A 14,305-nucleotide genomic window follows, 5' to 3' on the forward strand; every position below is an offset into this window, starting at 1 on the left:
AGCCTGGAATGCCTATGGATCCATGGTTGAATATCAGGTTTCATCAGTGGCAAAGTGTGCCTTTTTCAGCTTAAAGTTTAAGTGGGGGGTGGTCTCATCTTGTCAAGATCAGGCTGAACATCAATTCCCAGAAGAAAATTTATTGTAGTCCCAGCATTTTTAAGGTACAATACAGTGCTCTAATCAAAGGGTTGAGTTCAATAGGGCAAGAATCCCCATTTTTTTTCCACCTAAGGAAATCTGCCAACTGACTGTTGTTGTTTTATACTACAGCATCCTCAATGTGTGTGTTACTTCACAAAGTACAAGCAGATAACGTCTTGCCACAAGAAACTTGCAATCTCAAATTTAATGCAAGGAAGGAGAGAAAACTTGTGACAGATCAAGAATATACATTCGCTTTTATTACACATACATACGACTAGGTTACAGTAGAATATGGGGACTTGGGTGGCTGTGCCAAAACTGCCATGAAAATGATGGGTTTGAAAAAACAACAACAGGTTTCATCATCACAGAGGTATCCTGGAAATGTTATCTCTGTTTGACGTCTACTGTCCAATACCCCTCCGCTCTCATCAACATTAATCTGGATTATTTCAAAGACTGGTGTCTGGAGATATAGATATAGATAGAGATAGAGATAGAGATGATAGAGATAGAGATAGAGATAGAGATAGAGATAGAGATAGAGATATATAATTAAGACAATTTCCCCATCAGCACATGACCTTTAGTGAAATGTATCATTTTTCACACAATCATAGTTTTAAAGAAAAACACAGTTTAGTGTTTCAGGGGTTTTTCTCATGTCCACCTCAGAAAACCCTGAACTCCAACCCCACATTCTCAAAATGCAAATTGAGGAGCAACTATTACACAGGACATCTGTGATCAAGTCAGGTCTCTGTTTCATTAAAACATAGCACTCACTTAAAGTTCTTTATGGCATTCTGTGCAGGTATACACACCAGTCTGCCCTGTGGAAGCTGTCAGGAGAGCACAGCCAGGGCCCTCCCCCTGACTTCCTGTCCCAGCACTTTCTAGGTCTTGTGCCCTTCCACTAAGTTCTGTTACTCACAATGCAGTCTCCCAACTTAAAAAATAAAATAAAATCCTGAAATACAGCTAAGGGGAGATGATGCTAATTTTTTCAGCACAATAGCAGAGTGTGTGTACTTAAACCCTTTCCCTTGGGCAGTCTTTCCAGTCACACAATTGCATGCACACACACATGGGCACATGGGCCAGGGGATGGGAGGTTCATATATATGTAATTGTCCTCTGTTGGGCAAACAGCAGGTTGTGTTTCCACACACTATTTTATTTATTTATGTAAGTTATATACTGCTTGCGATAAAAAAGAATTTCTAAACAATTTAAATAGCTTGCATAAAAAATAGGAGGAAATCAGTATCAAATCTATATAAACCAACATTCAAATAAGGTTTTTTTTTAGAGCTAACTAGAAACAGTAAAACTATATTACCATACAAATAAAACTGAGCAGTACACAAAAGCGGGTGGGGGAGAGGAAGACTTTAATTTAACAGAAATTCAGCTGTGCATTGTTTGGCCCAAAGTAGTTAAGGATGCCAAGAAGAATGCCTCTGCTTATTCCAGTTAACTGGAGAGCGAATTGGTCTCCAACATTCTAGAACATTAGCATGATCGGCTTGGAGGCTGATTAATCAGCTGGGATTTAAATTGCAGTTCTGAATATCAAATCATTCTCCAGGAAGATGGGGGGAAATTGCTACTGCAATTAGGCTTGCCATCTGGCCATCTCCATCCATTTGGATGGGACATGGTAATTCACATGTTTTGGAGCGTCAAAACCAACATAAAGGGGAAACTGGGGTGAATTGATGCTCTCTGAAAACCATGTTTATTCTTATGCAGGTTTGAGGGTTCTCTTTCCATTAGCTAGGTCCTAGAGTATCAAAGCAATCCAAACCATCTATGGCTTAGCAGGAACAAGAAGTGAGCTCTTGGGAGTCGACTCCTATGCATTCCTGCAGTGTATAACAGGCTGTCGCTGGCAGAGAAATGCACACAAAGATCTTGAGATGTGGATAATTTTTTTCCTACATAATATGAGTGGACTAAAATTTCATCAGAAAACCCAGTGCCAGCACCACTGTCACCCTTGTAGTGCAGGAAAAGCACACAGAGCCCAAAGAGGAAGCAGAAAGAGCATCCTCCTTTAGCTCTATGTACTTTTCCTGGGAGAAACAGATAATCACCCTCACCACTTCATTATGGAAGGGGACAGGGAGTGGGGGGGGGAATCTTCGAGGCTTTGTGGGTGTTAGGACAAGTTATTGAGGGCACCACATTGATGACCCCTGCTGTAATTTGTCTATGTTCACATCAGCTCAGAAATCATGCAGCAGCTCTTGGCTCAGAAGGATTCACAACGACAGAAAGCAAGGATCTTTCTCTAGAAAACTGCCCAAGGCCAGCCTGAATGTCTGCTAAGTTCCAAGATAAGAGCAAGCAGCCCATTTCTTTTGCATTTCTGCTGGGTAAGTCAGAAGCCACGCTGATGCCAGACCATGCATTTTTCCATCTGCGTTAAGTTAAAATAACTTTTGTCCTAAACAAACAAATCAGCTTTCTCAGAGACTTTATTTGGAAACAGTTTACACCTGAAATTGCCTTGTTTGATTAGAGATCATGAAGATTTTCACCTACCACCTTCTGTTTGAACAATAAGACAGACATCCCTATAAACAACATCCTTGCCTGTTCATTCTCCTAGAGACTAAGATTAGATGCCAATTTAGATAAGAACATCAGAAGACTGACACTGTAATTTTGGCCTGCTGAGATATTTTACTATTTCTAAGGGATTACCTACTCTGCACTTCTCAATTCGGTTTTTAAAAGATAACTTAACGCCTTTGCCCTTTTTAAGTTCCTTGGCCTGTGTGCCATCTTGCACTTACTTGTCTGTTTCACAATGGAATAAGTTATCAGTCTCAGAAAGCCAGGCCCCAACAAGCTCATTCACAAAGGTGACCTCCACCAACAGAAAAAAAGTCAAAAAATGTAGCTGTGGGGGAAAACGTTGCTTCCTTCAGCCAACATATTTCAGAAGGAAAGCTTGTGTGATGCTAAATTCCAGTACTGTGCATATAAAAGGTAAAGGTACCCCTGCCCGTACGGGCCAGTCTTGACAGACTCTAGGGTTGTGCGCTCATCTCACTCTAGAGGCCGGGAGCCAGCGCTGTCCGCAGACACTTCCGGGTCACGTGGCCAGCGTGACGAAGCTGCTCTGGCGAGCCAGCACCAGCGCAGCACACGGAAACGCCATTTACCTTCCCACTATAAAGCGGTCCCTATTTATCTACTTGCACTTAAGGGTGCTTTCGAACTGCTAGGTGGGCAGGAGCTGGGACCGAACGACGGGAGCTCACCCCGCCGCGGGGATTCGAACTGCCGACCATGCGATCGGCAAGTCCTAGGCGCTGAGGTTTTACCCACAGCGCCACCCGCATATACGAAGGCCAATATATCCATTTCTTGCACTAGTACTGAAGAACTGGTTATTTAATACCAACAGTCCAATTATTGTCTCCCATTTTCAGGAATGACTTCCCCCTTTTTTTTTCTATCAGTATGGTGCTTTCCTTACTTAACCTTTAGCAAATATTTTGAGGACGACTTTAAAAGCAATGTACAGTGGTTACAGACGCTTCAGGTTACAGACTCCGCTAACCCAGAAATAGTACCTCGGGTTAAGAACTTTGCTTCAGGTTGAGAACAGAAATTTGCAGTGGTGCGGCGGCAGCAGGAGGCCCCATTAGCTAAAGTGGTACTTCAGGTTAAGAACAGACCTCCAGAACAAATTAAGTTCTTAACCTGAGCTTCCACTGTATAGTTTGCACGAAGAACTGCCATTCTTGAGGTTTCATGGCTCTCCCCTACATTTGTTAAGGGGGCTGGGTTGCATCTTGATTCTTGCCCATCGTCTTCTGTTACACGCTGAACTTGGGGAAGCTCATTTTCTGCTATTAAGTTTATCAATCTTTTATAGGGCATTCTTAAGCTACTTTCTAATATGTATTTCTCCAAAGGAACCAAAGCTCTTCCTTACTTTTAAATCATGTGATCAGACACAGGATGTGGCTATAGAGTATCACAGAATTGTGGAGTTGGAAGGGACCACAAAATTCATCTTGTCCAACTTCCTGCAATCAGTGCTCTTTTTTATTATTTAGGAAAATAGGTGCTGGTACCATGAAGTTGTGAGTAAGTGCCACTCTTTTAACATTTGGGATGGGGAAGGAGGAAGGTGCCAGTACTGCACACCCTTGAGAACCCCCAGAAAAAGCACTACCTACAATTCAGGAATCTTTTGCCCAACATTGGGCTCAAACCCACAACCCTAAGATTAAGACTCTCATGCTCTACCACCTGAGCTACATCAAGAAAAATCAAGCCATAAAAGGTGAGAGCAGCAATTTATTTCTATCCCTGCCCTCTACAAAAACTGTCAATCCAGAGGGTAAATGTTGCTGATTATTTGGAGAGCTGCAGCTATTTTTATTATTATTTCTGGACTTATGTTCAGGCCACTGCACATTTGCAGAATACAGCAGTCTTAAATTTCCATCTCTCTTCCCCCCCAAAAAGCATTACAGGTTACCAGTGGGCAGCAAAGAACACAGGCATTGATCAAAACACCACAGATAGGAATCCTATCACAATCACACAATGAAGGATGCATGACCAAAGTTTTTGAATTTTGCCCCCAGGTACTATAAAAGCTCTGGATTGTATCCAATTGTGTCAGTAGGCTCATGGAAAGCTCTTTGATCCAGCAAAGGTTTCCATGAGCAGAAAGGGGAGGGAGAAGAAGCCATTTTTTTGCTGAGTCTCTCTTCTCTCTGCAGCCTCAAAATCTGCTTTACAGAACAGCAGGCTGCAATGATATGGAAAGTGGCACAGCGGGGCTGTGGGAGAAAAGAGAAATTGGCAAATATCACTTCCCTTTCCCCTTCCATTCACAGAAATATCTGCTGAAGCAAAGAGCCTTGCACAAGCAGAGGGACACAAATGGATGCAACCTCGTATCTGGTTGCATGTGCCAACGTTTTAATAATTAAAAGTGCCCAATTAACATCTGGACTGCAGGTATACAATTTGACTTAAATGACCAGTTTGGCTCACAAACTCCATCCGAGCAAAGTCATGTACAGTCTCGGCAGGAATCCAGCTTCCACATAGAAATCAGAACAGCTGATGTCAACTCATGATGGCAGTCATGACATTGGGGACAAGAGCAAGCCTTTCCCAGAAAAACACACACACTGGGAACCAAAGTCAGAGCATAGCAGATAACAATGCTTGGGCCAGGGGGTCAGAGCTGCTACAAGCATATAGTCATTCCTTCAGGCAGCCAGTTTTGTGAAATTGGTAGAGCTGCCCTCCTTTCTTGACCATGTCAGTGGCCTTGGGGGTCAGATGAAAGAGCAACCACTTCCCCTGACCAGGTGCAGGAATGGAGAAGCTAATTATGTCCACATCTGAAGGACAGCACTGCTGCTACCACACACTTCTTCCCACAAGCATCTGGTAGGTTTCAATCAAGAACGGTTAGGGATGTGTTCCAAGTGTACAAAATAAATTTAAAAAAGTGTCCCTATTTTTATCTATTAAACGATAGAAGAGATTTTATTACTGATTGACAGGCAACACATGAAATATCATAGCAAACACTGTATGGCATGATTAATCACAATCTGACCTTATTTTCCAATCTCATGCCAAGACGATAAAATAGAAAACCGTTACTCACCTTCGCCAGACCTTTTAGCAATGTCCTCCCACGTCACACTCCAGATAAGCATTTCTGAAATGGCACATGGAATGCAATTTTGCAGGAAAGTGCAGAAAACTGACCACCATCCTAAAGCAAGGTTGTTGACTTATGTTGCCTTTTTTTAAATGACTGGCCTTGCTTCCATGCTTTCAGCAGCAGCCTCTGACACACAGAAATTAAGCTGTTACATTTCCCCCATCCCACTCCATTACTTTATTGCCGTGCCAGAAAAGGCAGCACCAGGGCCAGTGAAAAAGGTAAAGGTAAAGGTACCCCTGCCCGTACGGGCCAGTCTTGACAGACTCTGGGGTTGTGCGCCCATCTCACTTAAGAGGCCAGGGGCCAGCGCTGTCCGGAGACACTTCCGGGTCACGTAGCCAGCGTGACATCGCTGCTCTGGCCAGAGCCAGAGCCAGAGCCAGAGCCGCACACGGAAACGCCGTTTACCTTCCCGCTGGTAAGCGGTCCCTATTTATCTACTTGCACCCGGAGGTGCTTTCGAACTGCTAGGTTGGCAGGCGCTGGGACCGAGCAGTGGGAGCGCACCCCGCCGCAGGGATTCGAACCGCCGACCTTTCAATCGGCAAGCCCTAGGCGCTGAGGCTTTAACCCACAGCGCCACCTGCGTCCCTACAGGGCCAGTGAAACCTATTAGCAATTCTGCCCCCTGAGTTTTCCTACGTGCCCTTTCTACCTCCCAGGGCAGCAGTTCTGACAAGTTACTTGCCCAGGAACAATCATTCCTCACCTGAGCAAGTGGTTTGACTGCAAAATTGAGAGAGTAGCCAGACTTTCACATTACTTTATTTTGCCATCTCATTTTGCATCCTATAAGCACTGAATTTGGTGGGAGGGCAATTAGGGTATTTTAAATACCTCGTACCAGAAAACATAGATTATTTCCCCTGATCTCAAATCTTTTGTCCCTTTTCTTTTTTTAAATCCACCTTTGCTTCAGGGCTCCATGCCTCATATTTCTTACCCTCGCAACTCATGCCTCGAGTCAGATGAGATACAATAAATCTTAAGAGTTTGATGAAATTTTAGATCATATCTTCATGTAATAGATTTTCCATGTAAGCAAGGATTTTCAGCAGATCTTTCAAGTGAAAATCCTTAAGCCAGGCAGTTTTAAAATGTTATTAAAATGAGAAATGTACCTCTGCAAGAGCTGAATGCAAGGGAAATAAAATTCATTTTTGTAGTGCATATAGATCTATCCGTTTTTTAAGAACTGCAGTAGAAACAACAGTTCCAAATACTAAACAGTAACCGTGGCTGATAACATGTTTGTTGAATGAGACAAAACCTTTCTTCCTAGAATCCCTGATTGACATATGAGATAATGAACGACTGATTAAAATGATAGTGGTTATTTTACACTTTTTATCTTGTGCATTATAGTAGCAACTCTCACAAGCTACCTGGCTAATTGGCACAACCTGCAGTCCTATAGATGCGTACTGAGAAACAATTTCCATCTTCACTGAGGCAGCTCTACATTAGGGGATGGGTGCAGATCAGCAGTACCGCATCTGCTTTAAATGCAGAAGGTCCCAGGAGATTCTGAGGATTAGGTATAACTGGGAATGTCCCCAGTCTGAAATCCCGGAGAGACACTTCTAGTCAGAGTATTAGGCTACATACCAGATATGCAAAAGCCAGAGTTTTATATGCACTCACCTCCACCCAGGTAAGCAAGAGGCACCATTGCAGTTCAAAGCAGGGGAGGTACTTCTGTTCCAAGAAAGCTCTCAGGCTCCCTGAAGTTCAGAGAACACTCTCAATATCTTCATTGGGGGCTGACGGGGCTTCCTACTCAAAGCATTAAAACTTAACACACACAAAAACAAAACCCTTAATTCATTCCTGGTTCTTATGCAACACTTTATGACTAAGAATATTAACATAATATAAACTCTAATTCAGCAAGAAGTTTAAGCTCAGGTTTATTACAGGCTTGTGATCCTTTTCTTTCAGAATTGCTGGTCTCATGGGGACTGAAGGGAAGGAGCCTTGGCAGGCCACAGGGCACTGCATATGTGAATGGCCTTGCGGAAGTAATTCACAAGTCAAGGCAGTGCACATACAAGAATCAAACAGAGATTTAATTAATTGATTAATTAACAAAACACCCTCCAATGCTCACAACTGTGAAGACAGCTTTGGAACTGTGTGAGAAACAACATCACTGCCAGGTAGTTAGCTTCTTTTGGTAGCATTATTGAAAGCTTTTAAACTGGACTCTGTTCTCAGGAAGGAAGGAAGGCCCATCCCACAAGGAGTCTGCTGTCGGTTGACTCACCAGCCATTGCCCACTCTCCGCTTAATCAACATCCATTGTTCACTCCCTATTCCCAGGGGACTAAACCGAATTTGAGCCACAACTCCTGACCTCTTTGGCTTCTTACAGCCTCTGGGAAGAACTAGCCAGGCATTTAGAGCAACCCAGCATGGGGAGCCCAATCTATGAGCTACTGGGAGCCCCAGCTGGCAAAGTGTCAAGACAAATTTGGCAGCAGGACAAGGAGAACCACTTTGCCCTTGAAGTAACTTAAACTACAGAAACAATTATGCAGGTAGAATGCCAGCTGGAGTGTGGGGACCTCTGAGTGACCACATTTGGAAAACTGTGTACAGTTCTGGTCACCACACCTCAAAAAGGATATTATAGAGTTGGGAAAGATTCAGAAAAGAGCAACCAAAATGATCAAGGGGGTGGAACAATCCATCTAGAGGGAATGTTTGCAGCATTTGGAGCATCTTAGTTTATCAAAAAGGTAAGCTAAGCACAAGAGTTTATACAATTATGCATAGCAAGGAGAAAGTGGAGAAAGTTCTTCTACCTCTCTCAGAACACTAGAACTTGTGGAAATCCAATGCAGCCAAATGCTGGAAGATTCAAGACACACAAAAGAAAAAATGTCTTCATGCAGCACATAGTTAAGCTATGGAACAAAGCCCCCACAGGAAGCAGTGATGGCCACCAACCTAGATGGCTTTAAAAGAGGATGAAACAAGGCTGTCAGTGGCTACTACTAGCCGTGATGGCCATGTTCTACCTCCACTCTCCGAGGCCTCTGAATACCAGTTGCTGGAAACTGCAGAAGGGGAGAGTCCTGTCACGCTCATGTCCTGCTTGCAGGCTTCCCACAAGATGTTGGGCTGGATGGGCCACTGGTCTGGTCCAGCAGGCTCTCCTTAGGCTTTTATGTCAGAGTAGGAGAAGGAAGCTGAAGGAGACAGAGCAGGACTTCCAGTGACAATAAGCAGGGCTTCCTTGTTCCTTTCTAGGTTTACACAATTGAAAACATCTGCAAGTTTTTCTTAACTCATGTCATTTTAACAGGTAACCAGACTTTGCTGTTAAGCCACATTTTTAAGTCCCCAAGTGCTCAGTTTTTGTCATTACTACTTATCAACATTCTCATTACTCAGAGCCCAGTGTATGCAAGGCCCTTGTTTAAATCCTTGGTGGACTGGAAATGCAGAAACATTTCTGTAGACGTATAACATATCTGATCTTGCTCTTTGTCACACCCTGAAGACACCAATGCCATCCATTCTGAGTGCTAGCATTATTTTGAACAGCAGCAGCACCTATACTCTCATGGTAACAGCACACAGTTTTCATCTTGTAAGTGACAAAACTCCATGGTCAGTTGCACACAATGCATTCAAAAGCTGCTTTTCAGAGGAGCGTGCCCAAGAAGATCACAGCTATAAAGCTAGCTAGCGTTATAGCTTTGGTACTACCAATCTCATGCCTTCTGCTGCCAATAAAACCACGACCTTTCACAGAAGAACATGGCTACCTGCATTCCTGTTTATGTCTGGCAGCAGAGAGAGCACATTGAGTGCCCACAGTCTGGCAGATGAGCCAGAGGAAGGAAATCCAATGAAACCAGTGGTGAAAGTAAAGGAAAACAAAAATGTGACAAAGGAAAAGCATTATTTGTCTGCAGAATTGTTTTCCTCAAGATACCAACACCTCCTCCTTCTGCTGAGCCTCTGCACTTTTTGGGGGAGAAGGCAAACCATGCAAGCAATTTCATCCAAAACAGCTTTGTGATCAAATGCTGATAAGACATGCTCCTCTCAGGCAGAAATTGCACTTTGCATCCAGCTGGTGTGCCAGTTTCCATCATCGGTGATATATGGAGAAAATGATGCGGTCAGCACCAGGTTCACACAAATAAACAAAAGAGGCAGACCACACAGTTGACTCTACAAATGATATCCGAGATGTGAGCAAGCCTCTAATAGTAACTTACATAAACCAAATTATATCCTTTGATGAAGAACTCCTCTGGCTCAAACTAACACACCAGAATAAATCACAGACACAGACACATGCATGCACGACTTCTTCTATTTTGGTACCTCTGTGGTTTGCCACTTTTGTGAGCTGATGTCTTTCCCTGCTCCCCACCCACCTAGAACAGTGCCCTATTCAACTACTTTTGTTTCTTTAGCCCTATTTGGTCAAAGAGTATCCTTCAGCGGGCGAGAGAACCAAAGACTACCATTTATTATAAGAACAAGCAGCAACCAAGTGTTTTTAACTACTCAGCCAGCACTATGTATCTTCATGCTTCCCCTAGCAAGCACATATTCCCAGAGCCATACTACATCACCTCCACTGCAGCGTCAGTGTGACAGGCCATACACCTCTTTTGTCACCCTTAAGGGAAAAGCAGCATCTGTGCCAATTTGCCTCCTGAATGCCGAGAAGCTGCAACTATTCCTGGCTTCCTCACTTCCTTCCTCCTCAAGGAGCAAACGGGGCAGGGCCCGGTGTGCCAGCACATCAGTTGCTAACTGGCAGGTTATCAGCATTTATTGTGGTGGGGAGGGAGAGTTTCCAGTTTTTTAAGATTATAGAGGAAACATGTAGGTAGTGCATGGTGAAAAAGAGAAAAAGCTAGAGAACTGAGAAGGTATTCTTGTGGCCAGGATGCATGCCATGCAGAGGCCCATTCCACACACACCCCATTTTAAAAAAAGAATTATGTAAAGGAAGCAGGTATAAGTAGATTTATAGAATTTACTCAAGGGCTGGGTTTGGGATTCCAACTTTCCCTGAAGCTGTGATTCTCTTTGCTGTAGAGATTCCCATGGGCAACAGGAGACCTGGCCAATGGAAGTCAACATTTGACATCTCTGTGAAGGTTTGTCTTTCTTTTTCAGGCTGCCCCAAGACAAGAACCCCTGTGCAAAACAAAAATGATGCCAGAAAAGCATGGTGGGATGAGGAATCCGTTTCCTTTTGACAACTCCCCTTACATCTCACAGGGCAACAGTACAAAGAAGACACCTGTCGTTCGGCAGGATAGGGAGAAAGAAACAACAAAGCCAGCCACCTTTGGCTTTGTAGAAAAGTGCAGCAAGCCCAAAGTGAGTCAGAGAAAGAGCTGTGCTCAGAATTCCTTTCCAGAAGCACAATACAGATTCAGATACTCGGAGCAAGCACACAAGAAAGAAAAATCCAGAGTTACTGAGTGACGGAGACCTAATTCTAGATGAGAGAAATCCATCGTTATAACTGTGCTCTCTCCTCCATACACATTTGACCCAGGCCAATAATGACGTCTAAACCAGTGCCCTACAACTATCAGCCTCAGCCACCACAGCTGTGCTGGGCCTAAGTCTTTCTTATGGGTGTCTCCAAGCTTTTAATGGGCTCCTGGGCAGCTTGCCTCCTTGCCACAGGTCATATTAGAGAGACAAGACTTGCTGCTTCTGATCTTTTTGAGCCACACCAGAATGAGGAGCACATCTCAGACCCCCTGTACTGTTGCACGACACTCTAAAGGCAAGCAGTATTTAGTATTTTACATAAAACATTGACATCTGCTCCTCAGCTGCAAAAGGCCCACAGAGCGGCTTATCAAACGTCAAATGATAAAACCGAACCCCTGCCTTTGGGCTTAGTCACCTAAAAAAACACACCACAAAAGGAGCTGGGAGAGAGGTAATGAAAAGCAAACTCAGAGACCATTTCTTAGTTACAGATTTTTTTACAATGATCAACTGGAATGGAAAAAAAAATCAAAGAGGGAAGGAGCCAATTTCAGCAGAGCCAATGGAGAGGCATGGAAAGCTCACCTTACTCTCTCTCCTATAGCCTACTGGCGGCGGCTGTAAATGACAGGTGAGGCAGAAGCCTGAGGAAGCTGGGGAAGTCCTGCTGTGTGGGACCAGGATACCCAGAAGACAAAAAATGGCAGCACTGATCACCCATAGGCCCCTTAACACATTGTGGCACCAGCAAGCGCCAACCCTGTACACCGCCTGAGAATGAATGCCAACATTAACAGCTACAAACATAGCATTTCCCTCACCAGTTCAAATGGATTAAGAGATGGAAATATAACAGCTGGGGGAAGGTGAAAGACATGAGAAATGTTGCTTTAAAAAGAAGATCTGTCACCTGTATTAAAAGATCCAGGTTGTACTTTTGCATCACTGATTGCAGGAGGCTGAATGTAAGCAAACAAGTGTTGAGGAGTAAAAGCCTTTGGCTGCAGATAGAGGGAAAACAAACACCCACATCTGATTTAAGCTCAGCAAGTACAGAAAAGTCAGACAACCCAACTGGGAACCAAAGCATCCAACGCAAATGACCAAGGGGAGGGGAAAGAGAGAAGAAACGAAGAACAACCTGCCATGACAATTGTGGGGCCAAGAGAATCTTGAGTTAACAGATAAGAGGCCCTGCAGAGACATCAAAGCAGCAAACCTGGGGAGAATGTCTTCATCTCTTGTCTCCAGAAAAGCTAATGGCAAATTAAAATTTGATCACCATTAAGCAGCCATAACTGTATGAAATCACAAGACGTCTCAATCTGATACATAAACAGAAATAGATGAGGGTAGCTTGCACCACTACAGTCCCTTAACCCACCACTGCTGACCACATGCCCAATGAGGTCTATCTGTGCATATTTTCACACATGTCTTGTAGCTAGGATCTCTGACATGTTGCAACTACTACATGTACGTATTCAATAATTCATATGTTAGATGCTATTGCACAACTTACACATTGTGGGAAGGGCCACAGCACATGTCCTGCATGCAGAAGGTCCCAGATTCCTTTGGCATCTCCAGGTAGGGCTGGGGGAAAACCTCTGCTTGAAACCCTGGAGAGTCACTGCCAGCCAGTGCAGACAATATTGAACTACATGGACCAATGGCCTGCTCTCTATGTTCCTAATTCTTAGGATAAAGTGCCTGTGCAAAATCATGAAACATCTTCCAGGTGGCCATGTCACGTTATACGTAGCTTTGGACCTTTAATAGTAGCATTGCTAGTCTAGTCCACTTGGTAAATCGCTGCAGTAAAAGGGCTTGCTGTGTGGTTTCAGCTGCCATGCGTGGAACAATTTAGAGATACCTCCTCACAGGGTCCATGATATTTGCACCATCTCAAAATGATTGGGTAAAGAAAATCTCATCGCCAGTCCTTGCTGCAAAAAGACCAAGCTCAAGAAGATGAAGTGCCAGGCACAAGAGCATTTGTTTACCAGGGTTAAATCAAAACAAGGCACTGCCATTTATTGAAGTAGCCACTGAACACGATACATTAGGAGAAAGCAGCTCCACTCAGGAGTTCATTTAGAACAAAGATATTTCCTCTCCCCTGCATACATTAGAGAAGACAGATTTACTTGGGAGCTCATTTAGAACAAAGAATATTTTCTTTTCTCTAGCCTGCGGTGCTGCATTAACACTCTCTTTGGAACTACTTTCCTTTGTCAAGACAACCACCATTTAAACTTAAATGGAAATGTCATTTAAACATTGACAACTTAGAGAGAGTGGGAACTTGGAGATGCCTACCACAGGTCTCACAGATGCCTGCTTTAGAAGCAATAACAGTTGACACCCGGCTCCGAACCTTCTTGCACAACAACTGGGATGGCATCATTATGCAAGAGGAAAACCACCTCCAACAACATCAGTCAAGGGCTTAACAAGGACACCCACCCTCCCCAGAGCCCAGAGACCAAGAAAAGTGAATCTGATGCAGTTTCATCTCAGCTCAGGATCTGCTCAGGGTTTGGATGGGATACTGCCTAGAAGTCCTTCGCTCCAAGCTTACTGGCAGAACACAAACATAACAAAGAAATGAGTAAGATAGACATTATCAGTGTGGAGGCCTTCCATAGGAAGTGGTGGAATAGGCTGAAAAAGTTAACGAAGAAGTGTTAAGGGAGGAAATTTTGTCATAAACCAAAAAGGAGTCTCCGGAGTATATTCAACAAGTTGACATGATATGTCAAAGCTACTCCAGTGCAGGGCAGCCCAAACCATTTGGACACCTGAGGCAAACCACAAAATGGTGTACACACGCACCCACCACACAGGGCAGAGGGGCTGCACTAGGGGGGAATGCTGAGGAGGAGGCAGGCACAGCCTCCAAGGAGTGCACTGAGTGATGCATCCTTGGGAGGCCAGATCTGCTGCCCC

At 44.0% G+C, this 14,305-nt stretch overlaps 1 protein-coding gene across 6 annotated transcripts in view; it reads right to left on the reverse strand.

Annotated features, from left to right (window-relative positions):
• Window positions 1–14,305, reverse strand: part of TSPAN4 (tetraspanin 4) — a 519,577-nt gene that overhangs the window by 456,689 nt on the left and 48,583 nt on the right. The window contains exon 2 of one of the 6 annotated variants that reach the window (XM_079985196.1): window positions 5,807–5,860. The exons of the other annotated variants lie outside the window; for them this stretch is intronic. The gene's annotated coding sequence lies outside the window, so the exon portion shown is untranslated. The remainder of the gene's footprint in view (window positions 1–5,806; window positions 5,861–14,305) is intronic. 6 annotated transcript variants of the gene reach the window in all.

This window comes from Podarcis cretensis (assembly GCF_951804945.1).
Source record: "Podarcis cretensis genome assembly, chromosome: 1".
Taxonomy (NCBI): Eukaryota; Metazoa; Chordata; class Lepidosauria; order Squamata; family Lacertidae; genus Podarcis; species Podarcis cretensis.